This window comes from Ornithodoros turicata, chromosome 3 (assembly GCF_037126465.1).
Source record: "Ornithodoros turicata isolate Travis chromosome 3, ASM3712646v1, whole genome shotgun sequence".
NCBI lineage: Eukaryota > Metazoa > Arthropoda > Arachnida > Ixodida > Argasidae > Ornithodoros > Ornithodoros turicata.
The window spans coordinates 78,379,147-78,407,133 of NC_088203.1; the positions used below are offsets into that span (position 1 = coordinate 78,379,147).

At 44.1% G+C, this 27,987-nt stretch overlaps 1 long non-coding RNA gene across 1 annotated transcript; it reads left to right on the forward strand.

Moving 5' to 3' along the window:
- LOC135388685 (uncharacterized) lies at positions 1–25,078 on the forward strand. The gene is made up of 4 exons (XR_010421499.1): positions 1–27; positions 11,017–19,770; positions 19,834–19,907; positions 19,967–25,078. It is a non-coding gene; the product is annotated as an uncharacterized LOC135388685 (long non-coding RNA).
- Positions 25,079–27,987: the final 2,909 nt, after the last annotated feature.

The window sequence follows — 27,987 nt, forward strand, 5'->3', positions numbered from 1 at the left end:
GCGAGGCAAGCTGTGTAATTGCGTTGAGTACGTTCGAACCCTTTGGATGCGTGCAGAATTGATTGGTATCACACGGTAAACGTTGTCATATCAAACGTGAATCTATTTTATCTGCGAGATTGCCTGCGACACCGCCAACCCTTTGCTTTCCACCGACACGGATGAACATGTTTACCGCCTATGACGTGTTGAAGTGGCGTTTGTATGCTTTGCGAGCGAAATCAGTAAATCGTGTCCCATCGTAACGAATGTTGACATGTATTGCCGAAGGCAACATAATCCAAAGATGAATACACACAGTTAACCGTCATCTTCATGCTGCTCTGCAAAGCAACGGGAACCGGAAATGGCAAAAACGAAACCACCCACCATTCTAGCCATTCCATACTGTGGTCTGTCAAGTTTCGTGGTGCAGGCGACGAACGAACGACAGCACACAAGCAAGTGGTGTGGTGGCGGTGGTGGTGTGGGGATGTATTTATTAGACGAAAAGGAAAAAATAACGGGGGAAACGTCAGCCAAACGGGACGTCGGCTTGCTATTCCGGAAAGAAAGAAATAAGAAAGAAATAAAAAGAAAAGAATTAAAGGAAAGAAATAAGAAGGAACAATAAATAAATAAAATTAAGAAATAAAGAATTAGGAAATAAAGGATAAACTAACAAAGGATGAAAGAAGGATGAGGTAGAGTGGGAAAATATTCACTACTTATTGTTTGAAGGGTCTCTGACCAGAACCTGGTAAATGTCTTTCTTTTTATGGATCACGAAACTACATGGTGTCTCCAAGTTACACTTGAAACGTTTCGTCTCTGCGGACGTCGCATGGACGTCGAAGGAGGAAGCACAGCAGAGTCAACAAGTCAGCTTTTCAGCTACCTTTCAGCAATTGAGAGGGAAGTTCTGCTACGTGCAGCAGAGTTTGGAAGCCTTGCTTTTGAAATGTTGAGCCGCGGATCGACTTCAGCATGAAGAGAAGTTCCAACAACAGACTGCTAGATGAGCTTTCAGCATTCATCATGATGAAGCACATGAACAGTTTGTGTAAATTTCGTGTTTCACGGCGCCGTCTTTTTAAGGTGCCGGAGTGGTTCCTGCATAATAATGCCGAAAGAAGTCGAGTGCTAATGCTGCAAGGAGCTGCCCTTAAAATAGCATATTTAGAACTTCGAGGGCAGCACGAACCTATGAGCGCTCACATTCGCAAGTAAGAAGCGTGCCTCATGCTGGTGGGTTTCAATACAAAATTGTTATTCTGAACTTTTCGTCATTGTTCGTCACTTATTCAGGAAGAGTGCAGCTGAAATACTACTCGCTGTCCTACTAGTATCTAACACTAATCCTACTAATCCTACTCATACTAGTCCTACTAATATCCTAACACCTTTAATGCCTACATCAACGAGCTAATCGAGACATGTCCATCCCTTCCGAGAGCCAGGCAGAAAACTGAATCATGTCGCTTTGTTCCTCAACTGGATAAAGCCATGCACTCTCTGAACTAAATGAATCGCAAAATTATTAAGAATAGCACTACTCCCATTCAAGGCAGTACTATCGACATCGTCAAGAATGCTCCTTGCCAAAAAGAAAAAAACTACATGTAGAAGGAAAACATGACAGAACAGGGGTAGGGGTCTGGACATGTCAGCGCATGTTTGTCAGACAACAAGGGGGAAAAAAGCAATGAGAAACATTTGAACAAAGCAGAAAACCAACATCAAACTATTTCTAAGCACACGCACTCCTCTTATTCAAAAACAGTGCTCATCATAAATCCGTCCAGAACAATACACACCATTTTTTCTATTGCTACACTTTTTTCCAGTAACGGTCAATGCATTGCTGCAGACTGCGTGACGTCATCACATCCTGTCTGAAGAAGACAGCGGCAAAGACAAAGACTCCTATTATTTATTGAATCGCAAGATTATTTCCTTTGTCCGATTCTAAATGACATTCACTTTTACAATATAATTCAACAAAAAAAGCACCGTCCATACCCCAAAGGCTCATCATGGTCATTAGAATCACAACACCAGTAAACTACCACTGCTCTTTTAAAATAATAAGTGAGACCACCCAACATCATCACCAGGTTTATGTAATACATGACCCTTTCTATGGTCGCATACTCATTGTCTGAGGCTACACCTGCGAGCAAAAAGGCGCGAAAGCCGGGGGGCAAAGTTCCATTCGCGCACGACAAAGCACAAGACAGAACGCCTTTACGGGAACATGATGGCATTCCCATCATATTAATGATTTTCTATCATGCATTGCAGTTTAGAAAAACTACTACTACAAAACTATAATTTTAGAAGTCTATTAAAATTCTACTTTCTATGGAAAGTATAATTGCCGTATTACTTGGATCGCTATTAATGAAGCGCTCCAATTTTTTTCTCTCTTCCCATTTCAGCCTTGTCATGCAGTGAAGCATACTCACATCCAAAATAATTAATTTACACTGAGGGTGCCGTGCTTCAGGAATTCCTATCCTGCGCTCAGATGCAAGCATTTCTGCACGGATACCTATAACAGCTTACTTCTTCAACATACCGAGCTCCTAACAACATCTAACAAATAAGCAGAGAAACCCACTTCTCAGCTTTACCATGCAACTTTCTTCTGCACAAAAGCAGTGATTTGAGGAAAGAGCAGCAAAAATTGTGCGTACTTGTGCTTGACTTTAAAAACTGAAGCATATGCTAATAAACCAAGAAAAAGACACCCATTTCTGGTATCAGATAATGATACATGCACAGCCGCATTGCCCTTGCATAAAGAGAGCACAGGACAAGGGCGCACAAATTCCTTTAAGCGAGAAGGGAAAAGGCTTAAGACCTCAGGAATAATCGCAGAGTCACCGAGCATCGCTACGCGGCTAACACAAGAGAACAACAAGATAATAGGGCGGGTGAAATTGCAACAGTGCTAAACAAGCCCCAACATGCCATGATGACGTCACAAACCAGAAAAAAAAGCACGCACACACAGTCATCAGCTCAGGAATGCACAAGGAGAGGTGCTATATTGTAATTTCTCCTCCACGCTCGCATACCAGCATTTCTGCGCAAATACTTATAACTGCATCCAGCTTACTCCATCAATATATCAAGCAAAGTGAATACTAACACTCAACATATAAAAAAAAAATTCATTCTCATGAACTCTCCTCTGCCGAGCGGCTTTCTCCTGCTCTACCTGAATGCTGACTTTTCCCCCTCACCTACATTCTGAGTAAGAGCAGTGAAAGAAGAAAGGAACCGCGAAAAATTACACGCTTTTGTCCCAATAGCTGTAACTGCAAGAAACCGTAGCGCACGCTAATAAACTGAGCCAAAGACACCCATTTCTGCCACCTGATAATCCTTGCATAATGCCACATACACAGTCGCATTGCCCTTGCGTAAAGAAAGCACAGGACAGGGATACACAAATTTCCTTAAGTAAGCAGGGAAAAGGCTTAAGTCGTACCGCTCAGGAATAATCACAGAATCACCGCCTATCGCTACGCGGCTATCACAACATGACAGCAAGAAGGTATTAGCGAAGGGTAAAAATGGCAACACTACTGAACAAGTCCACACATGCGACATCGCATACAAAATAATGCTCATCGGGGAAAAGGCCTAAGCCTGCGACAGAAAATCATAGAGCACACACAACTTATTTTGCGTAAACTAAACGTGGTCTGCTTGGAAAACGACGCACAAATTTTCTTAGGGAGCCGAGAAATATCGGAATTTCTACTCCGTGCTCAGATACCAGCATTTCTGCTCAAAAACCTGCAAAATTAAGCACTGCTCACTTCATCAAGATATCGAACACCCAACAAAATCAAACAAACAACCCCACTTCCACTGATTGAACACTATTCAGCTTTTACCAGGAGGCTTTCTTCTGCGTAAATGTAGAGAGTAAAATAACGAGGCAAACGCTAATAAACTGTGACAAAGACACCCATTTCTGCTATTGGATAATTATTGCATAATGCTAAATACTCATTTGCATTGTCTCTGCGTGAAGAAAGCACAGAAAAAGGACACACAATTTATCTTAAGCGAGCAGGGAAAGCCGCTTCTACTTGGACAGCTTAATACCATAAAGTATGAATTTTTGCAAAGAAAACAAAGCTTGAAGAGCGCTACGAACGCGACAGATACATACTAACAAACAAACAACAACAGGGCCGGCGTCGGGCACTCATAAAATACCCTGCCCAAAGCAAAGACTTCACCAGGTTCGCGAAGCAATTCCATTAAAAATGCTTGCCCTATCCTACAGATAGCAATGCAAACGCGACTAATACCCTAATTTTTTAAACCACTATTTTACGGAATAGTACATAAATGTATCACTCGTGTCACACGAAAAGCCAAACAATTACTTGTCAAGTGGGGTCCCAGCGCGTGCGCACACACAGACACACACTCACATTTTCACACTCACAAAGACAAAGTCTATTCACAGCCACATAAATTCATATTATTCGTCACGTCAATAATTATCCAACCAGCCTCAAAACCGGGGGAACGCACATATGCACGAACGCAAAACAATAGGCCTTCGTTCCGGATGTAATAAGATATCACCAGTCGACCGTCACAAAGCAAAAAAGAAACACAGCATCGCAGGAATGCATGTTCGCTATACATTCACAAAGAAAACGGTGACGAGCTTCTGCGCAGCGATCATTATACAGGAGTGAATTCACTTCGTTTTCCTTTCATTTCCTTGTACCCATATGTTTTGCAAGAATATTATAGAGCAGAACGGGTAAATGTGAACATCATTCGCTACACACTGTAGCTCTCATCATTTTTAAACCAAACCACGGTGTGTAGCCTTCGGACAATGGGACGACGTCACGACCAATGAAAGAGGAGGGCGCAGGAATGGTCTTCTCTCTTAGCCTCTCGCAGGTGGTCGCCGCAGAGGGCGCTAAGCGCGCGCGCGTGTGCGTAGCTGCCGCGGCTCGGCGTCCCAGTCAGTTGCTCGCTGGCTGTCGCAGAGAGCAGACGTGCGCTCCGTTACTCCGCAGTCCCCGCGCTCGCTCAGGTTCTGACTGGCTGTCAGATGGAGCAGTCGCATCGGTCCACGCTCCTGTTGCAGTGAGCTGATATGTTGTGTAACTAATGCTTTCGCCAACTTTGCCCCCCGCTTTGTTTGCTTTAGCTCTACCAATTAGCTCTAATTGCTAATTAAATCGTGTTCAGGCCAGTTGAGCGTTGTGCACTATGAGAGTCCATCCTCTACTACTCTCGTGGGGCGGTCGCATCGACACTCAAGTGTCTTCCACCTTAGCCAAGCTCGTAGCCACCAAACAGGCCTTGGAATTTTTACTCAACGTCGCAGAGAAAGTGGTATTGTGCTTACAGACTCCAAGTGCTTTCTTCAGCGAATATGTAACCCCCGCATCGACGACCCCATAGGACATACCATACTGGAGATATGGAAACAGCTCAAGAACAACGGGTTTTCAGTGGGTTCCTTCCCATGCAGGAATATCCGGCAACGAAACAGCTGCCTCCTGAGGTCCCTGAACCTCTGGACCCACGACATAATAAGAAGCAGTTCTCTGTGTACGTCCGAGAAACCCGTCTCACTGCTTATCCGGAAGTGCGGCACTTCTCCCAACCATGCCCCGTGAAGGATCTCAACCGGAAGCGATCTACCTTTCTCCACAGACTCCGATGCAAGTCCGTTATGACACCCGCCTTTCGTTACAAACTGGGCTTCGCGGCATCGCCACGCTGTGAGACTTGTTTCTGTTTTGGTGACCTGGCACACATCATCATGGACTGTGCAAAGTCTCAAGCAGCCAGAGACACTTTGATCTCGAGTTTCAGTGCCTTATCACTTCCTTGTGGCTCTCTAGACGAGATATTGTACCCGCAGGGTCCCACCCACATCCGTAGAAAAGTGCGAGACGCGCTCCTAGCTTTCGCTTCCTCTGTGGGACTGTCATGAACGCTTTCCTTCTCTCTCCCTTCCTCCCTCCCTCCCTCCTTTTTTCTTACCCTTTCTGCTTACTAATTTCTTTATCTCTATGTTTCTAATTTCTTATTTCTTTTCATTTCTGCCCTCTATACTTTCTCTTTTACCCCCTTCTCCCCTTCCCCTTTCACAAAGGAGTGGAACTTGCCGCCTTGTCTGAGCAGGCAGGCCTCACTCCTCTTCCTTATAACATCACACCACCACCACCACACATACCGCGATAATGGTTCCCCACATCGCGTATGACGTTTATCAGTGACGTTAAGTGAGGGTGGAGATTTCAACGTCGCTGACGCCCTTTTGCCGACGACTTGCGGTTTACAGTAGACGACAGCGATCAAATACTTAGGTCCATAGCGCGTGCTGTGGTTACTTTTGTGCTTCATCTGTGCCTCGAACACATCATGTTCACATCACGCTTTAATATCGCAATTTCAATGTCCTCCCTAAGGTCAATAATAAAGAAGTTGATTAAGATATCTCTGTTAATTAGTCCCCGGACTGAGAAAAAATACGTCTTCCTAGTAGCAGCCCCGTCGAGTAATCCAGTGACAAAAGTAAAAGCGTCCTAAGGCAACTCCCGTTTTTAGATGAAAATTTGTTGCAGATGAGAAGAAACACCCTGTATATACATTGGGTGATGATGAGGTCGGCGAAATATGGCAAAATATGCACAATGTGTGCATTTTCATGCAGAATACATGTCAACCTTAGAGAGCGGATTTCCAAGCATATGCCTTTTCGTAGGGAGTCGTACAGATGATGCCTTTTGATGTTCTAAGCACGAATCGTCGAAGGGGACCCATTATAGTACCCTAATGTTAATGCCTTTTTTTTTGCGATTACTGCCCTTTTTTAAAATAGGCGCCGATAAGTGCCTAAATGAGTCATTTACTTGCTGGATCGTTTTATTTCATAGTTTTTGCAACGAAAAAAACGAGGACACCCTTCGCTGCGCAACATCATAGAATGTAAGTGTCTCCCCCTGTGGCAGAAAGTATAGAATATTTTTCGCCTGTATTCCTTGTACCCGGTGCAACACCACGTCTGCTCTTGCAGCTGTGCTTAGTGGTGACGAGGTCTGTATAAGCTACTCACAAAGTGTAATTAACTTACAGCTACATGACTCTAAAAGTAACAAGGTTAAAGGAAATGTTACATAGACAGTTACTCGTGGAATGTTATTGAGTTACTTATCGTTACTCATTTTCAAGGTGACCATATGGAAAATTTTGACACAGTGTATCATACGTAATACTTGTCGAAAACAGACTTCTGAAACAACCCACAATGTGCTCGGCAGTCAAGCTAACAGTGCTGATAGACTTGTTCTTAACACCAGGACTTTCCTCAGAGCGCAAGTTACTCGAAAAAGTATTTAAATTTCAGTTACGGATTCGCTTTTCATCAAGTAGTTGGTTACAGTAATTAGTTACACAAAAAGTAATTACTTACAGTAACTCAATTGCCCTTAATGAGTTACTTTACAGCTCTGGTGGTAACGCTCCTTCTGTTCCCGACGATGTCCCTCGCGAGCACCCGTGTTGGTACCGGCATGCATCGTCAAATCGGTCGACGTCGTGAGGTCGTTTTCAGCATGTAATTCGTAGTGACAAGAGACAGAATTTCATCGCGGAACACGGGAATTTTACTTCTTTTCTACTGTCTTCAAGCCATCAATATGCGTGCACGGTGCGCCTTGAGTTCAATTCCAAAATAAAGATTGCCATGCGATCAGAGCGGTTTTCTGGACGCCGAAATCTCCGTAATATTTTTCTTCCTATTTCTCTCGTTGGCTCTGCGGAATCTCTGCCGTGCAACCGAAGAATGACATCAAAATTTATAATATAAGCATACTTTTGCTGAGCAGCAATTACCACCGAAGTGCACGCGATAGAGTGGTATATTACCGCAAAGCAACCAATGCTGGCCGCATCGCTCGTAGTACCGGTAGAGCAATATTGATCGTGCCTATTCCGAGAAAATTCATGGATTTTTCGGCCTTTTTATTGCCTTCTCATGCGCATTTAGTACGTTAAAGTCCGCTCTCTAGTCATAACGTGCAAAGCATGCGTCTATACCAAAGAACCTCCTAATGGGTCCCAAACCACGACCAAAATTGTTTTCTCGCCGTCTAGGTACGAAATCATGTCGAAAAACAAACAAACAAACAAACACATACATCTTCATGAATATTCGCGCTATAGTGATCACCCTAACGTGCAGACGAAGTGCGCCTACGTGACCTAGATGAACACAGCGGACATTTCTTCCCCGTTCGCGAATGGGATTACACATATCGATGACGATTGACGCAGGTGCAGTAGCTTTCTTTCTCCCTCACCCTGCCGGGGCTGTTCTTGCAGTATGACGACCCGCCTGAAAAGATAAAAATAAAATGAAATAAATGCGTGCTGGACAGGCGCTTTCCAACCCGAGCCACTCGAAACGCAATCACAATTTTCCCTTTTCCCTCCAATTTCCCTTTTACCAGCTCCCGTGGCATAGTGGTTAGGATGATCGCTCTCCACGCCGAGACTGGGAGGTGGCATGGATTCGAATCCTGTCACCGGCTGCGCTGTCTGAGGTTTTCCCTCGGTTTTCCGGAGACTTTCCAGACGAATGTCGGCACAGTTCCCCATCAAGTCGGCCCAGGACGCATACTAACCCCCCTGTCCCCCACTCGTTCCTGCCGTCCTCACTACGTCTGTTCACGTCTGTACGCCGCTCATAGCCACAGTTGCTTCGCGGCGTTAACACGGAATTAAAAAAAAAATCCTTTAAATTCATAAGTTCAGCGGCTACCGTTCTCAGCTTCCCCGAAATAGCGTCAAATGAAAACCTGGATCAATTTGGGTCCTCAATGACAGGTGTGGACGGCGTAGGTATGTCGAACCGCGTAGCCGCGATCATGATTGAGTGCCGATCCAGATTAGGGCCCGGCTTCGCCAACACCGGTTAACTTTGAACCGATATCAAGTTGCTAAAACTTGCAGTTAACACTCAATTCTTGTTTGCAAACGTTAGTTGGTGACGTGGTGAATGTTTCAGTGACAATAGCTCCTTTAGTGAAGCAGAGTTAAGCGTCAAATTTAAGTTAAAGGTACTGTAAAGCAGTAGACAAGCATGATATGCCGGTGATGTGACTAGAGACTTTATTGCTTCTAAATACCATATGCGGAACCATACGACCTACAACGCGCTATAAATATTTTTAATTTGCCATGAAAGGTGCGGCGTAGTGGAGCGGTGCGACGCCTGGTGTCAAACAAACCCCTGTACAGCGGGCAACACTGAAAATTGGTATTACACACCATGACATCGGAACTTCGTTATTTTAGTAACCATATTATTAGTTTTCCTGTTTATCTATGCATTCTGAAACCCCTGTTAACAGTTTAACCTGTTAACCCCCGTTTTTGCGAAGTAACCCAGTGCTGGCCGCTGTTCGATGGGGGCTCTCCCTACTTCTCTGCTGCGCCTGCGCGCTCCTTTTGTTCGCGGCCTCTTTCGAACGAACAATCTCTCTCTGTGAACCTCTGTGAACAAACAAGTCCCGACGCTGTCTGGCTTCTTGAACGCCTGACACATTTTTTTCAACGACTCAGAATTTCATTTCAGTTCGCTTATCCATTTATCCTCAGATGTGGATCGTTGTGTGGATTGCAGGGGCGGATTTTGTGGTGGATTGTTATGTCGGCCCAGTGTTATACGCATGCAGTGTGGTTGCCGCCGTATGTATCAGAAGTACGGGTTCATTTCGAATACCTAGTACAGTGTTGCCCGTAATCTTTAATTGTAATTTTCTAATTAACTGCACCGTCGATTGGAATGAAACTTGCACAGTTTTTTGTCCTGGTGGCTTGAACTATCAAATAGCCACACTAAATGACATTTGATCGGTGCTGCTTTACAGTACCTTTAAGGGACCGTTGATCTCGGTTCAAATGTTAATCGGCGTTGGTGAAACCGGGCCTCGGCGTGGCAGTGCGAACGCTGTACTAGAGATACTGTATGTGAGTTCCCGAAATTGCTATGCGTGCTCTGATAGCTTACGCTCTTTTTTCTTCTTCCTGTTGATGAGTTCATCATGGTGAGCATGCACAGAACAACGGCGCGGTTTTTCTTTCCCGCACACCTTCAGTACAACCAGACATGTACAAGTTACTCAAAAATGTATTTAAGATAAGATAATAAATACTAACGTTAGAATGTAATTAAGATAGGGTATAAATACATGAAAATTAAAGTAATTGAGATAGAGTACGAAATGCTTCAAAAAGTATTTGAAATACAGTTAAGATACTATTTATCCTTGAACGCAAAAAGTCACCGGTCACTGGTCAATGCGGGACGTCGCCGCTATGTCACATATGAATCACCTAAACCCCGCCCACTACGCTAGTCGCCGCTGTGTGATAGGAGTCATCTAAACACAAGTCCCAAAACAATGACGAAGAGATGCCACAGAACCTCACGAAGTATATGTGACCCAGACCAAAGCAAACTTCTAGCAGGTCCCTGCTCGGCGAGGTCAAAATTCGGCGTCACCGCGTCAGGGCACACATAATAGATCCTTCACTGGTCAAGGATTAGTACACACGGGGCAATATCTCTAAATTGTGACTTCCATGAAGGGCCAATGTCCGGGTCTAGAATCACTATCCGGGTCATGTCCGAGGGACTCAGGAAATTTCCACTGAACAAGCAAGATAATGGAAAGACGAGACACAGAAAGTTGGAGAGGGAGATCCAAAATATGTAATTAGAGTATTGAGTAGAAAATACCATAAAATGTATTTTAAATAGAGTACAAATACAAAACAAAAAATATTGATTAGAGTACCAAAATACCGCAAATTGTATTTAAAATACAGTATTTTAAATACAATACTCCAAATATGTACAAGTCTGAGTACAACCTATACTGCAATCCTATCCACATCTGTTTTTTTTTTTTTTTTCATTTATTCAAAAGCGTTCGTTACGTGAAAGCCTCTTTACTTTACTTTCAGCTGGCGCCCCCGTTATGAAGTCCTGGAGAGTGGTCCCCTTGGACATAACTCTGCATTACTCTAGGGGCCTCAACCTCAACAGTGGGCGCAAAGCTAACTTTGACGGGGAACTGAAGAGACACATTGGTAATGCCGTCGGGAACATCTTGAACGGTCCGTTTCGAGAAGACCTCAACAGTTCTGTTCCTCTCTCGATGCTTTACGTTCTACATATGAAAGATCAGGATTAGGCACATTAAATGATCCTGATGTATTAAGTACAAAATCTGCGAGTTGGTATTAGTCTAACGTTATCAGGTAGCATTGAAAGACACGAACGAGAGGAAGGAAAGACGTACAGGACTTGGGTGTGTCCTGTGTGTCACCCGATTAGAGTGGTTTATTCCAATACACGTATATCACACAGCATACTTCTGTACGCGAAGTCTAGCACTTTGTCCCGTCTTTCCTTTCTTCCGTCAGTGTCTTTCAGTACTCACAACAACAACAAAATAAATCGCGAGAGATTGGGTGATTCCCCGGTTGAGAGGAGTACACTGCCCTATTACACGCAAATGAAGAGTGAAGTTAAATGAGCTATGTACAAGTCGTTTGAGCTGTCCTCTACTGGTATGTGCTAACACCGAACACAAGGAAGAATAGGAAGAAAGAAGTACCGATGGGCATTCGGATACAGAGTACCATACGATCATAATCAGCGTCTGGAACAAACTGGTAGACATCTAAAACTCCGTGAACATTAGAAGACCTCGACGGTGCAGTACAAAGTTCTGGCATGGACCAATAATGGCAGCCGGGTTTAATGTCTGCCTTGCTAGCAGCATTCAACTGAGCACAGAGTAGCCGCCTCTCCATTTCGTAGCGCTCACATTCTATAAGGACACGCTCAACGTTCGTCACGACACCGCATTTGGAGCATAGGCTATTGTCACAGGATCCGATCCGGTATTTGAATTATGCAGTGAAAGCTACATTGAGACGAAGTCTGTGCATGAGGGACGTAAAAGTTGCGTGGTAAACAGGACAAATTTGAGTCCACTGAATGCTTGACAGACCTGTCAGTGATGTCCGGACTCCATTGCTGCCGAACTAGTGTCTGGATTATCCTTTCAGTGCTGGATTATCATGGTCCTTGTGGTATTCTTGCCGGCGCTTGATGTCAGTGTCGTTGCGAACGCACCGACAGCCACCAGGGATTGGAACAGTTATTTTGGGGGCTCGATTCGAGAACGGTTTCAAGCATATCGGTTAGGTTCAGATTCGGGTCTAGAGCAGAAATTATAGAGGTTAGAACCAATTTAAACCGGGTCAAACATGTCCACCAAAACAAAATTTTTAAACATGGCTTAGGTCATGTTATGTACAGGCGTCGCCACGCTTAACCGTAGCGCAGGGTCGCGTGGCCTGCTTGCATGCCAGCGCCGCCTTGCGTCGATGCTGGGGTGGAGACTCTACACTGTCAGCCAAAATGGTGCTAAAAAGGGATAAACGGGGTGCAAAGGAGGGTCTTGTCACGTCGTTTAGACCATAAGGGCTATATGTATACCTTCCAAATGGTATAAATAAGTGTCATGTTGCAACGATATACCTTGCGCGCTGTCAGTAGGTATAAAAGCAGTATTATGTTCCACGTTTATACCTTCAGGGTTATTTTTTTATACCTCTGCATTCCGCGAGACCTCGTTGGCAACCTGCTCCGCCAGGGAAGGTATACTGCATTATAATGGTATAACTTGTTTGTGATTGCCTAGGATGGCCGCTTGCGCTGTTTTGCTGTAGCTTTGCGTCGATAAAACACAAGAATACTGTGATTCAGTGATGTGCTTCAGTGATGCCATGTGGCGGATGCAAGTTATAAGTGGAATATATCATGCGTCTTCGTGCATTAGCGGCTATATTCACAAATTGGAGTTGGTTTGTCATCTGCGCCGTTTTCATACAAAATGCGGCAGTGTTGTCGTAGAAGTGTTGTTGTGAACTACGATGTCCAAACACTATGAGTTGTTGTTAGAATTTTCCTACACAAAACGATATATTTATTTCCAGTGCACTATAAAATGTATGTCCTTTTAGCGAATGAAATTCACATTTTAGCGGCCGTTATGCTTAGCAGGGTGGACGTGTCGGAACAACAACAACAACTAAATCATGACTATGGCCTGGGGTGATTCACCGCTTGAGAGCAGTACCCTACCCCATTACACGAGAAGCATGAGATGTGAAATATGAAAATGAAGTTATGTGCAAGTACAACTCGAACTCCCGTCGTCTGGTTGCGCAACGCTATACGTCGCACAAAAGGAAGATGCACATGAAAGAAGCCAATGGTCCTTGAGATGCAGGGGTGGACCCTACAGCGTCTGGAGCAAGCCGGTAGCCAAGAGGAACTCCAAGAACATCAGAAGTCCTCGACGGTGTTGGACATAGCTCTGACATGGGCCAAGAATTGCAGCCAGGTTGAACGTCTGTCGGCTAGCACCACTCAGCTGAGCACAGAGTTGCCGCCTCTCCGTTTCGTAGAGCTTACATTCTATTAGGACGTGCTCAATGTTCGCTTCAACGCCACATTTGGAGCATAGGCAGCTGTCACAGTATCCGATTCGGCACTTGAATTGGGGAGTGAAGGCAACGTTGAGACGAAGCCTGTGCAGAAGGGACGTAAAATAGCGTGGTAAACGGTCAGGAACTGAGAAGGACATAGTGGGATCCACCGAATACATGAGAGACCTGTCAGTGATGTCCCGACTCCACTGCTGGCGAGCTAGTGGCTGAATGAGCTCATTCACAAGTGATCTCCTGTCTCCTCTTGATAACACCGTTGGTACAACAGTCCGAGACTGTTGGGCAGCCGTTGCCGCTCTGTCGGCTTCTTCGTTTCCGCTCAAACCACAGTGACCCGGGACCCACTGCAGGGATATATGATGACCATGATTGCGTAGAAGCTGAACCTGATGGAGGATATCAGTGACAACTGGGGCGAGCGATCCACGTATTCCCATGTTGGCTATACATTGAAGAGCAGCCTTTGAATCTGAGTAGATGACCCAGGCCCGCGGATCGTCACAGGGCGTCTTACGTAGAAACAACAGGATAGCATATAACTCAGCCGACGTTGATGATGTGCGGTGTGAGAGACGGTATCCATGTGACACACCGTCAGTTGGAATAACAAATGCAGACGATGAACATTCATGACTGGAGGATCCGTCAGTGAAAACTGCAGTGTGATCAGAATAGCGATTGTGCATCATATCCGCTGCAAGCTGTTTCAGAACTGATGTAGGCACTTGGTTTCGTTTGACATTAAGACCAGGAACTGACAATGCGATCGATGGTACTGGAAGCGACCACGGAGGCGTCGTAGGCACCACTGATCTTGCAGAAAACGGGGGAACCTTAGGTTTCACTTCCATGAAACAGTTGTATGCGTTACATTGCTTCCGGCGACAAACTTTTGCTATTAGTGGATGGCGGCGGTGGTGTGCTCTGAGGCGCAAGTAATGGCGAATGGTCTCCCTCTGCCGTAAGACTTCAATGGGTATTTCGCGGGCTTCTGCTATCACCATCCGCGTTTCCGCGGCTCTCGGGACGCCAAGACATACCCTTAAGCTCCGTGCTAAAATACACCGCAGTCGTTGTTCTTGCGTCTGTGAAATTCCGTGCAAGACTGGTAGGCTATATAGCAGAGTCCCTCGGACTAGGGCTTTGTGGATGGCCAGAAGAGACTTCTCATTCATTCCCCACTTCGGCCCAGCAAAGTGGCGAATGACGGAAATCCACCGGTGTGCCTTTGTGTCCAGGTGATCGATGTGTTTCTTCCAGGACAAGTTGGAGTCTAGGATGACACCCAGGAATCTATGGTGTGCTACCAGCCTAAGAGGCGTATCGCCAAGGAAGAGCTGATACCGATGCATATGCTTCCGAGTAAAAGCCATGACTGCTGTTTTCTCAGTTGATATATCCATGCCTGCCTCCGTTAGGTACCGCAAGATGTTATCCAGGGAATGCTGGAGACGGCGTAGGATTGCAGGCCTCGATTTCCCAACAGTCCAAATGCAGACGTCATCAGCATAGATAGATATATTGACTTTAGGGGCGATACAGGACTTTAGGCCTGCCATTACAAGGTTGAAAAGGATAGGACTTAAAACGCTGCCTTGTGGTACGCCCTGAGTCAAGACAACTTTCGAAGTGACTCCTTCTTTTGTGCGAACAGAGAGTGTTCTATGGCGCAAAAAATCAGCCAGCCACAAGAGCATTCTGTCGGGAACGCCTGCTTGCAACAAAAGATGCAGAACGTTGGCATGACTGACGGTGTCGTAGGCTCTCTTGACGTCCAGGAACACTGCCATGACTATTTTCTTCTGGCTCCTCGCTTCCTCGACGGTGGTGACGAGATCGAGAACAGAGTCTATGGAGCTACGATTCCGACGGAAGCCTGCCATCTCTTCGGGGAAGGTACGATGACCCTCAAGCCACCACTCCAGTCTATGCAAGACCATTCGCTTCAAGACTTTACCAAGACAGCTCGTCAGGCTAACTGGACGAAAGGATGACAGGTCAGATGGGTGCTTTCCAGGCTTTAACAGCGGGACTACTACGGCATCTTTCCAAGACTGCGGCACTTCACCGCTTCTCCATGATGTATTGAAGGCATGGATCACACAGGAAACACAGCCGTCGCTAAGGTTTCGGATGGCTCGATAGGAGATTCCGTCTCCACCTGGCGTCGATTGTACTCGTGACAGGCACACCGCGGCTCTGAATTCACCCAATGTGAAGTCCATATCCATCTGTTCGTTCACCATTGGTTCTCTTCGTGAGATCGCCTCCTGTATCTCGGAAGTGGAAGCGCGGAATACGTCAGTGTTTGAAGCTTGCGAATCGTGTCGGAACAGCATGTTGGTGTTCGAATTCATTGTTATTCCTGTATTCATACGAGCGTCGTCTTCTGCAATGTGAAGCTGGATAGATTTTCCAGCTCCTCTTAGATGACACAGCATTAATAACGCTAGAAATGTCATTAAGAAACGTTCGAATTGTGCGTTGCATGGCAAACATATGTATCGCTTTGAATTAGCATTCGGGACATTCCCTCTTTAAGCCTAACTACGATTTATTTTCGCATTGTTTATTTGCGGCGTGGATTTTTCACGGGGATTTTTTAAGAGTGCATTTTTGAATGTTTCGGCGTAAACCCCTTCGCAGTTTCACAGACACAGAATAAATGTTCTAAGTGCATCTGTTGACTTTGCACAGTATGCATGGGATGTGTAGAATGATAGAGAAAATAATACTATAAGTAATTTACAGCCTTCAAAAAAACTTCAGGTTTCCACACATTGCAGGTACTGCAAATTTCTACTGCTGGAACATGATTTTACTACACACATAAAATTTTCATCAGACAGTCAAACGTTACGGATAGCAACAAAAGACGAAAATCTGGAATCATTCGAAATCGCAAAATTCCACTAACAACCACTGGTCAGCATTGTTTCCCAAAACTCAAGGTCTTCCCATGCAAGACAGACAGGCATATACACTTAACCAGTTTTCGAACTCAACATCCATAGCTACCTGACCCAAATACGCTGAGCGCTTGGAACATTCTTCGACCATTTACCTTTTTGTTCCCGCTTTTCCCCGTCCCACTAGTCTTTATTCTCAAGCAGGGCTCTGGGCGAAAGCTTGTATCATAGGAAATAATAAATAGATGGTTCATCCCTTCCTGTTTTTAACATTTCGAAGCTATACTCTGTTCCCATTGAGTGTCAGTCATATGCGAGATGCTGCACGATACGATACACGGTACCCGACACATAAAAATAGCGAGTTTAAGTACATTGGATGAACTCTACGAAGATGACACGACAAAGGAAGTTATCAAATTCAAGCCTAGCAATGTGATTCCCCTTCGCTTCGAAGAAACTGGCCAAAAGGCTTATCATTATTGGCAAGCGCGTTCGGAACCGCTATCGTGACATCACTTGCGAATGACATTCTGTTTCTTCGTGTAACTCGATGTAAGACAAACGAATGACATTCGGCGCGATTGTCATTCGATGGGAATGCCGTTCGGTTTGTCGTGTGACAGGGGTATTAGTTTCACGCACGCAACTGTGCATTTTACAGTCAGATAACATTTATTTACAGTAGTACATACTGGTGCTGTCCCTTCCGGCCACTCGTACAATTGTTCACCATCAGAAACGCCAAAGGCGGATAATTACTCGCAACCTACACTGGACTACCGTAACCTAACCTAGCAAAAACTTACCTGGCCTAACCTAACCTAACTTGACGTTGAGATAACAAAGGGTGCACGATTCTGAGCAAAGTCACTGGTCACGAGTACGTTAACGTTTGTCCATCTGAAGGATAAACAGCGTGGGTGACGAACTTTATGGCACATAAAATTAATACGAAATTAGCACGAAAAATAAAAGTAAGAAAGAGAAAAAGTGCGCATTTACGTATCCAGGAATTTGCAATTCGCGTGTAGGAATGCACTCGTGAATTTCATGTTACATTTCTCCTTTCGCTTTTATGTGCAACACTGTTTCATATGATTCTGCTTTCGTTTATTACTATCCATATTACCTTTCCGTTAACGTAAAATATTATTGTTGCAATAGCACAGCCTTCTATGTACTTGTACACAGCATCTTAATCTAAAATCAAACTTATAAAATCAACCTGAATTATCCTCGGCTTTGATATATTTCTCTTATGGGCAATCTCCCTACTCGTTACCGTGTGGCATTTGTTGTTATGAACTGAGGGTGGTGATGATAGAATTGTTTGCTGTGGTCGGCTGCAAGAAATACTGGCCTATCTATGACTGTTTTTTTTTTCTTTTTTTGATACCCGAAATGACAGCAACCCCAGAGGTGTCTATGGAATAATGCAAGAAATAAGTAATGGGCAGTAATTTTTTTAATTACCGCACGTGTTGCCGTGAATCACCTCATCCCATCGCCATTCATGTAGTTGTTGTCAATTAAGGGGACAATGGTAACAAATGAAAAAATGAAATAAAGGAAGGTAATTTGAAAATGAACCCTAGTGGGGCTGATTTTGAATTTCCAGTAGCACTCCATTCGTGTGTGTGCCTTTATTTTTTTTTATTTTTTTTCGCTGTCCGCGACATTATACTTCCAGCTTCAGAGCTATACGCGTGTTGGTATCAATCGTATCGAAAGAGATTACGGGTACTATTACTGTTGTGGTCATGTGGTTTTATTACCCTTTCCTCTGTTCTATGCATGTTGGAGAAAGAAGGGCGGACGTATAAAAAGCATGCTACACGGGGTTTTGAATCTTGGCGTATTATTTAATTCATATAAATGTCAGAAGGGCCAACAAGCGTCGCGTTTTAAAGGTGAACAACGTGATGGCCTCTATTAACGTCAACCTTGCAACATTGAAACATTTTCTGAGAGGATCATAATGGCAAAACCCCGAGACAGAGGGCGACGAAGGGCACACACGCGGCACACAACGTCACAAACACGACTCGAAGTCGGATACGAGATCTCCCTCTGCCCACACACAATAACGGCTATCTTAACTGTAGTGCCCTTTTAGAGTTCTTGAATACCGACCCAGAAAAGTAAGAGAGGAGAATGGGCCTCGCTTCTCATGGGACTTCTTGTTATCAATGGGGTATTCGTGCCAGAGTCTGCCAGAGCTGGCCTTCCACGAGCGAGCGCCAGTGCAGACTGTGCAGGTCAAGCATACAACCAAGTTATGCGGATGTTTTGCATGGTGATCCTTCGCCTCCAAGGGCCAACGCATGGAAACCGCATCGAAAGTTTGTTGACTTTTTTAGACTGCAATGCTTCCAACATCTTGGTAAGAGAACTTGCCTTATTTATTTTTGGTTAAGGAGAGCTGAACGCCTCTAGGTTAATAGTATTGATAGTTTGTGTAACAGTTGTGATCTGACAAAATGGCGTAGGTGCAGGCTTGCTGGTGGATAAACTTTATAATGTAGAGGCCGGAGTCTGTGCACACAAAGGTATGATGTGCTCACGTGTTTGTGCAGTACTACACGAACCTGACATAAGTTATTTTGCCGTTCTCGTCGACCTTCTATTTCTTTCGCCCCAATTATCGTTCAATCGCCCCGCATGTAAGAGTGTTTTAGAGTGTGTTGGAGTAATTTCAAACATAAACGCAGCAAGTGACTCATACGGACAAAGGAACAGACGACAAGATTGCGCCTTGCGAGAAGACAAGCGAACGCAATCCTGTCGCCTGTACCTTCTTCCTTCGTGCGTATGTCATTTTTTGCGTTTACGTTTGTTATTATATGACATACCAGCCCGTTTTGCGTTTACTGTTTGCATTTAGCGTATATGTGGATGGATTAGAAGATGATATATCGATATATATCGGATTTCGTTGGCGGAATATTGGCAGCGACGTTCTGTGCGGGAAAATGCAGAGCAATTTGAAACCGCCAAATTCCAAGTAAAAGATAGATAGTTGTGTTCGTTTTGATAAATATGACTGTGTATGCACGTATTTTGATGTAGTGTATCATAAGTATTTCTTGTCGTTCTTTTTGCCGTTTATCGAAACTGACAGCTTCTCATCTTTTTGTGTATAGCTGCTGATTGAGTTCAGAATATTGTTCCGTCCAACGCGAACTCGTCGCACAAGCGCAGCAGGGATTTGAAGATCTTTTGATGATCGTACAGGAAAACGGCACGGAGGCTGAACTACTCCTCATTGCAGATAGCGACGGTAAGTTTTTCTTTTTTTGTTTTTTCCCATTTTGGGGACACTAAATATTCAATATGTGCCCAGGTGACCTGTGCGTCCTTGCTCTGAAATTAATTTCACGGAGATAAAATGAGTAGTCTTCGTCACTTATCATAGAGGTGAGAACAAAATACGCTTGCTTTGCATGTAGGTATTATTTTTAAAAAAATCTTTTCAGGAACAAGAGCTGCCTCTCTGCCCCATAATCAAGCTCATCGATATAAACATCATTCAAAGGGCAATTTTAAAGCTCGAAGAGACAAAGGCTCGGGAGAAGTGCATTGCTTTTGTAAATTTATTTATGTAGTACTGTAAATAAACATTTTTGCGTTTGGTTCACAAAACTTCGCATTGTCTCTGAAGTTATTTTAGGTACAGACACGACGCACTTTATTCCTTGCGTGCTTTTGGTGCAAAGAAAGATACTGTTCTGCACCCAGTGGTCTAGATTTCTGTACCTCTGTAGTACCTTGCTGCTTAGATTAGATTAAATTTATACCTTCAAATTACCTGATAGAAACCTTCTAAACGGTATTTATTCTGCACCCAAAGGCGTGGATTTCTATACCGTTACTATACCTTGTTCTATTGACTAAATAGATACCTCGGGGTATATAATTTGAACCTCTCAATGTTACATATTTTACTCCCCAAGGGTTACTTTGTTATACCTTTGCTATACCCTGTTCCTGGGATTCAGTTTATACCTTGAGGTATTTAAGTTATGCCTTGTGAATGGTATTCATTTTGCACCCACGGGTCTACATTTTGATACCTTTGCTATACCCTGTTCCTGGGATTAAATTTATACCCTGCAGTATTGAAGTTATACCCCATGTATGGTGTATGCTTTGCACCCCAAGGTCTGAATTTTCATACCTTGCTGGAGGGATAAATTATTATACCTCACCTGGTGGTATAATTTTTGATCCCTTTTGGGGGATGCGCCACAGGACAAGCCATTTATACCTTTAAAGGTATAAATTTGGCTGACAGTGTAGGGCCATGGGTGTACACGAGCGGGCGTCCTGTCGACGGTATGAGGTTCGGGGAATCGGCGTAGTCACAGGGGAGGCATCGAATGTATTACTCCATAGACGAAAGCGTGCCGGGCGAATGCAATGCATCCTGGACAGGTCCTGGTCGCACGTCACAGCAAACGTCAACGCACACGTGACCTTAAAGATGGTCGCGCCCGTGATTGGCGGCCAAACCGTTTGTAAATAACGCGTTTGTTGTTCCTACGCGACGTTTTGGACGTCTTTCGACTACGGTAATTATTTTCATCCGATAATCTCGCAGTAAAACGTTCAGTTTTGTACATAAGGCCTCGTACTGTTCACGACTTCCAAGGATGTGATGACGACCGCGCGTTAAGACATACTGAGCCGGTGCGATATACTTAAACCAAGGAGGAATGGGCTACCATGTCGTGGAAGAAGCACCGCATAGTTTACGCTTGCAAAATACGTTCATCTCTTGGCTTTATGCCGACGGGAATACGTATACCGGCAAAAGGTAACACGACATGTTAACAATGTCACATGACCACAAATAGACGTTTTCTATGACATCTGACCAGGACAAGGTGGCGGTTTTGCAAGAAGCACCAGCTTGAGGGTAGTTACAAAAATGGTGGATTTATGTCACCCCTGTGGGCGTAGTAGGATGGACTAGACCTAAGAGCCAGGCAGAATTTTTTCGGCGGCGGCAGCGGCGACCGCTGTCACATGGCGTGGCAGTGTTTGGCGGCGCCCGGATGAGCAAGATGAGCAATATACGCCATATTGAAGGGGGGGGGGGCAAGTTGAAATTCTTTTTTTAGAAAACTGGCCGTCCTAATTTGGAACGTACTTGGGGGTGTAGGTACTAGCTGCACTGTTGGTCCCTCTGGAAACTGTGGAGTAAAAATGACGCGAATATTTCATGACAATATGGCCAAAAACGTTTCATATGCAACAGGAGGCAGATTGTTTCAATTCGCGTTTTTCGCAAAACCGACGCTGCACAGCGGTGAAATTTGGGACTAGCCAAACCAGGTACACCCGGCCGACACCGCGTACATTTGCGGAGAAGTTGTTGCTTTTCGCAGGAATCGCTCAGCTGCACCCGTATTTTGCTGTTGAAATCATGGATGAAGTAAACATTGCAGACAACGACCAGCGAACTAAACCAAACTAGTTTTGTTCTGTGTCACAATGCGACTCTGCGCGCTGAGGGGATAGCAGTTTGTCCTTCCGCGTTTTCTTCGTTCCACACATAGAATACCGCCTACTTCGACGCATCCTCAGAAGGAATGGATTGAGCGACTCAAAATCAGCAAACCTGTTACATCAGCAATGCTTGTGTGTGTCTGGCAGAGCTCTTGGAGCGGTACTGCCTACATATCTGATGAACGTTCTTTCTCTTTTTTTTTCTTTTCTGAAGCACACTTCTGTGCAGCTCACGTCAGGAAGGGAAGCAAAAACGTGTCTAGACAAAACAGAACCAGTTTGTTTCAAACTTGAATAGCCATCATGTGTAAGAAAGCGCAAGAGATAGCATGAAAACGTATACCAAGTCAGTTTTGTAACTCTGCATTTGAATCAGCTCGTCAAATCACTTGGGAAAGAATGCAGAAAGAATGCGACTTTTCGTTAAGGTTTCCCAAAAACATGCGCACCAGTGACACACGGATGTCGCAACATTACCGTGTTACTTGTAAACTACATTCGTACACGCGCTACACACTTAGAAGATGTTAGCTGTAAGAGAACTGCAGCACAGATGTCGTGTGCTTGCATGTCTGTCACATTCCTGCAGCGCAGGACACTCGCTGCTTGCTATTTCGACCTCGCAACCGGTAGACGTGAAATTCACCTTCACGAAATGTGGTTGATCAAACACGCCGGAACTTCACAAATAATACGCGACAACTATAGCCTTCTCTTTGGACAACCCGGTTACGCCTGCCAGAAGTATATGAGCAGCGTTTAATGCTCGTTCGCCTTCAACGCATCGAGAATTAACATTGCAGTTCAGAAATCTCAAAATCGAAACTAAGCAACAACCAGGATACGTCCGCCATGTTGGAGTTGAGATGCGCCACCTACAGGCTACAGGTCGTGAAAAACGCGAATATGCCCCAACCTTGGGGGACGTAGCAACAGGCTACGGGTGTGTTCATGGGTTCACATGCGTTCACATTTTTATATGGTCGGCGGAGGTGAAAGACAGGTACGAGGCTGCGTCTTGGACGTCAACATCCAACACGAAAACCGACGTTTCCAAGCATAGAGTTAATATAGGAAAACTCTAGAGAACGGACTTGGCGCTCCGTCAATGGGATTTTCCTATCCCCGCGTGACCGCCCGGGCGCAGCCAACCGTTGGTCATGGACAGTGCTAGTGGACGAATTTTGGACCCCCAATAACAGCGGAGCTACTCCGTTTGTTGCCAACTGCCAACCCTGTGCAGTCACGGGGGATAACAAATGGGGAAACGGGCCGATGGAGGGAACCGAGGGAACGACGCCCAGCGAAGGAAGCGAGGCAAGCTGTGTAATTGCGTTGAGTACGTTCGAACCCTTTGGATGCGTGCAGAATTGATTGGTATCACACGGTAAACGTTGTCATATCAAACGTGAATCTATTTTATCTGCGAGATTGCCTGCGACACCGCCAACCCTTTGCTTTCCACCGACACGGATGAACATGTTTACCGCCTATGACGTGTTGAAGTGGCGTTTGTATGCTTTGCGAGCGAAATCAGTAAATCGTGTCCCATCGTAACGAATGTTGACATGTATTGCCGAAGGCAACATAATCCAAAGATGAATACACACAGTTAACCGTCATCTTCATGCTGCTCTGCAAAGCAACGGGAACCGGAAATGGCAAAAACGAAACCACCCACCATTCTAGCCATTCCATACTGTGGTCTGTCAAGTTTCGTGGTGCAGGCGACGAACGAACGACAGCACACAAGCAAGTGGTGTGGTGGCGGTGGTGGTGTGGGGATGTATTTATTAGACGAAAAGGAAAAAATAACGGGGGAAACGTCAGCCAAACGGGACGTCGGCTTGCTATTCCGGAAAGAAAGAAATAAGAAAGAAATAAAAAGAAAAGAATTAAAGGAAAGAAATAAGAAGGAACAATAAATAAATAAAATTAAGAAATAAAGAATTAGGAAATAAAGGATAAACTAACAAAGGATGAAAGAAGGATGAGGTAGAGTGGGAAAATATTCACTACTTATTGTTTGAAGGGTCTCTGACCAGAACCTGGTAAATGTCTTTCTTTTTATGGATCACGAAACTACATGGTGTCTCCAAGTTACACTTGAAACGTTTCGTCTCTGCGGACGTCGCATGGACGTCGAAGGAGGAAGCACAGCAGAGTCAACAAGTCAGCTTTTCAGCTACCTTTCAGCAATTGAGAGGGAAGTTCTGCTACGTGCAGCAGAGTTTGGAAGCCTTGCTTTTGAAATGTTGAGCCGCGGATCGACTTCAGCATGAAGAGAAGTTCCAACAACAGACTGCTAGATGAGCTTTCAGCATTCATCATGATGAAGCACATGAACAGTTTGTGTAAATTTCGTGTTTCACGGCGCCGTCTTTTTAAGGTGCCGGAGTGGTTCCTGCATAATAATGCCGAAAGAAGTCGAGTGCTAATGCTGCAAGGAGCTGCCCTTAAAATAGCATATTTAGAACTTCGAGGGCAGCACGAACCTATGAGCGCTCACATTCGCAAGTAAGAAGCGTGCCTCATGCTGGTGGGTTTCAATACAAAATTGTTATTCTGAACTTTTCGTCATTGTTCGTCACTTATTCAGGAAGAGTGCAGCTGAAATACTACTCGCTGTCCTACTAGCTTTAGCTTTGTTCAAAGCTTGCGTGTCTCATACAGGAAATACAGATACACTACATACCAACAGCTTGTGCGATGGGTGTTGCACAAACTTGAAAACAAACAAAGAAACAAACAAGAGAATGGTTATATCAGCCTGTGCGGTGAACAGGATACGCAAAGCCTTTCCCATAGTAACTACTACATGCTTTAAATACCCAAGATATTAGGTGGAGGTACGTCTTACCATAATTTCCCTCATTTCGTTCATATTGACGAAAAAGTGCACTTGGTATATAGACAGCCTGTGTTTATAAGTAACTTAGTCCAGCACAGTTCATGGTCATTCATGCCATACTATACGAATATTCAGACTGTAACAGCATTTGAAAAATCTTTCAGACACTTCCCTTATGAAAAAAAAATTCTATTTTCTACAGAATTTCTATAGGAAACCCTAGATAGAGCGCATAAGAAATAGATTAAAACTTGTATCTACTCCGAATGGAGTTTCTATGAATAAATGGGAATACTATTGGATAGAAAATAGATAACGCATTTATATATACATTGAAAACAAAGTAGTTAGAAATAGGATAGAAAGTTGCCCCATTTTTCTATACTGATTGTATTCATGTAGGATATAAAGTTGTCCCATTTTTCTACACAGATTGTGTTCATGTAGGACACAAAGTTGCCTCATTTTTCTATACTGACTGTATTTATGTACTATTTGAAGTGGACTTTACTGTCAATAGATGGTGCGTTACGAAACGGGTTACGAAAGAATTTTGAAGCGGGAGCCGATGGCAGTAGCTCGATAATCTTCTCCTGTATTTCAAAAACCAGGAAATTTCCATTTATTTTTGTATTGCCAACTGTAGGATGGGACAAGCATAAGCTTGCCCACATCACGGTTCAAAAATAGTACTGCTCTCGCCCTAAAAACGAAGAGCATGCGAAGACGGCCGTTTCGAGCTTTCCATTTATTTCACCGCCACATCCCACCCACAGCGTGCCATCCCATTCCAAACCGCAAAAAAAAGAAAAGAAAAAAAAAAGGAACCAAAAAGAAACCGAAGAAATACGTAAAATAAACAAAAGCAAGAGGGAAACGCTTGCACACGCACACGCCTGCGACGTGTTTGCAGAGGAACAGATACTGGTAAAACACGCAACGAAATGACTAGGCCACATGTGGAGCCGTCTTAGCTCGAGATGCAACCACACGGGTGAGGAGAGCACGCATAGATTGTTATTTCGGTAGCGAATAACAACCACTAAAAATATTTCCTCCAACTGGTTAGTATATTACTGCATTAAGGACTGTGTTTATTACTCAAATTACTCGAACTAACCCAGCACAATCTCCACACCAAATTAATGTGGTGCTACACGTTGCGCATGCATGGAGCCAGCCCCGTACTATACGATTAGCTACATGCTATCAGTGAGTTACACTTGGTTCAAACGATAGTATAGACAGTTGAAATAGGTACAAAAATGGCACTTCCGCCCTGGTTTACACATACACTTTTTATACCTTTTCTGACAGTGTAGAAGCAGCAGTTCGTCAAGTGCAACATTAAAAAGTAATAAACGGTAAATGTTGCCTGAAGTGATAAGTCACAATATTGCTATTAGCATTTGTATCTATGCCCATACATGCACAAATCATGTGTATTAGTTGTTCTTCAAATGTACAGCAAAAACAAGTAACACATGTCCGTAAATAAGACCTTTCGGCGCCTAGTATTAGCTCTATAGAGACTGTATAGAAAATGTATACATTCTAGTTCCTGAATCCTGTATAGAATGTGTATAGAGTTTAGCAGTTAAAAACCATATACAGCTTTTATCTATTTCCTATGCACAAAATTGACACTAGATACGATAAACAGATTATGTATAGGTCCTGTATAGAAACTAGAAAATCATTCTTATTGCCTGCGTGCCGGCTGCTTTTCCCGTCGGCACAGGGTGCGGGCCATCACCGCTCCTGTGGCTATGGGCGACCGGCACTCGGTGTCGGGATAGGTGGCGGTGGTTTTCTCGCCGGTAGCGGGATTTTGAACACCGTGGGAGTATTACTAGGATTTATATTGACACGGTTTATTTCGGCACGACTTATTTCGGAACGATTTATTTTGGACGGTTTATTTCGGTCACCACCCGAGGGGAGCACGCATAGATTGTTATTTCAGTAGCGAATAACAGTCACTAAAAACATTTCCTCCAACTGTTAATATATTACTGCATTAAGGACTGTGTTTATTATTCAAATTACTCGAACTAGACCAGCACAATCTCCACACCAAATTAATGAGCCAGCCCCGAACTATACGATTTGCTACTGCGATCAGTGAGTTACACTTGGTTTAAACGATGGTATAGACAGTTGAAATAGGTACAAAAATGGTACTTCCGCCCTCGTTTACCTTTTTTTATACATACGGTTTTTATACCTTTTCCCCTGACAGTGTAGAAGCAGCAGTTCTTCAAGTGCAACATTAAAAAGTACTAAACGGCAAATGTTCACGTTGTCTGAAGTGATAAGTCACAATATTGCTATTAGCATTTGTATCCATGTTCATACATGCACACATCACATGTATTAGTTGTTCTTCAAATGTACAGCAAAAAAAAAGTAGCACATGTTCGTAAATAAGATCTTTCGGGACAGCTATAGTATTAGCTCTATAGAGACTGTATAGAAAATGTATACATTCTAGAGTCTGAATCCTGTATAGAAACTGTATAGAGTTTACCAGTTAAAAACCCTATACAGCTTCTATCTATTTCCTATGCACAAGATTGACACTAGACACGATAGATAGATTCTCTATAGGTCTTGTATAGAAACTAGAAAATCATTTTCATAAGGGTTTATAACCCAGATTTAAATTGTGTACCCTGCATGTAGAATGTCATAAAGCTGGTGCTATTCAACATATTTGTAACTTGAGTTGTCCAGTATGCGAAAACAAAAATTGCCACATTAGTAGTCATATTTGTACTTCATGGTGTTGTAGCATGACAAAAAACAACATGAGCACATTTTTTAAAACTTTTGTGAGCCACTTTATCAATATCCCTTTTGCAAGCGTTTGCATTGTAAGGGGTTGGGCTACTGAATGTGAATGCAGAGAGAAACTGTGGTGTATGTCTTCACTGGAGCAACATGTTGCAGGAAACAGGAACAGATACACTTGTAGACAGACGACTGTGCACAGACGCGTACCCAGGATTTTTCTGAAGGGTTGTCCTAACTTGAACAGCATGCTATTACACCGCCAAAGTCAATTGAAACCTGTGTAACGACTGAAAAGGAGGGGGTCAGAACGTCTGGACCCCCCCATAAATCCACCACTGA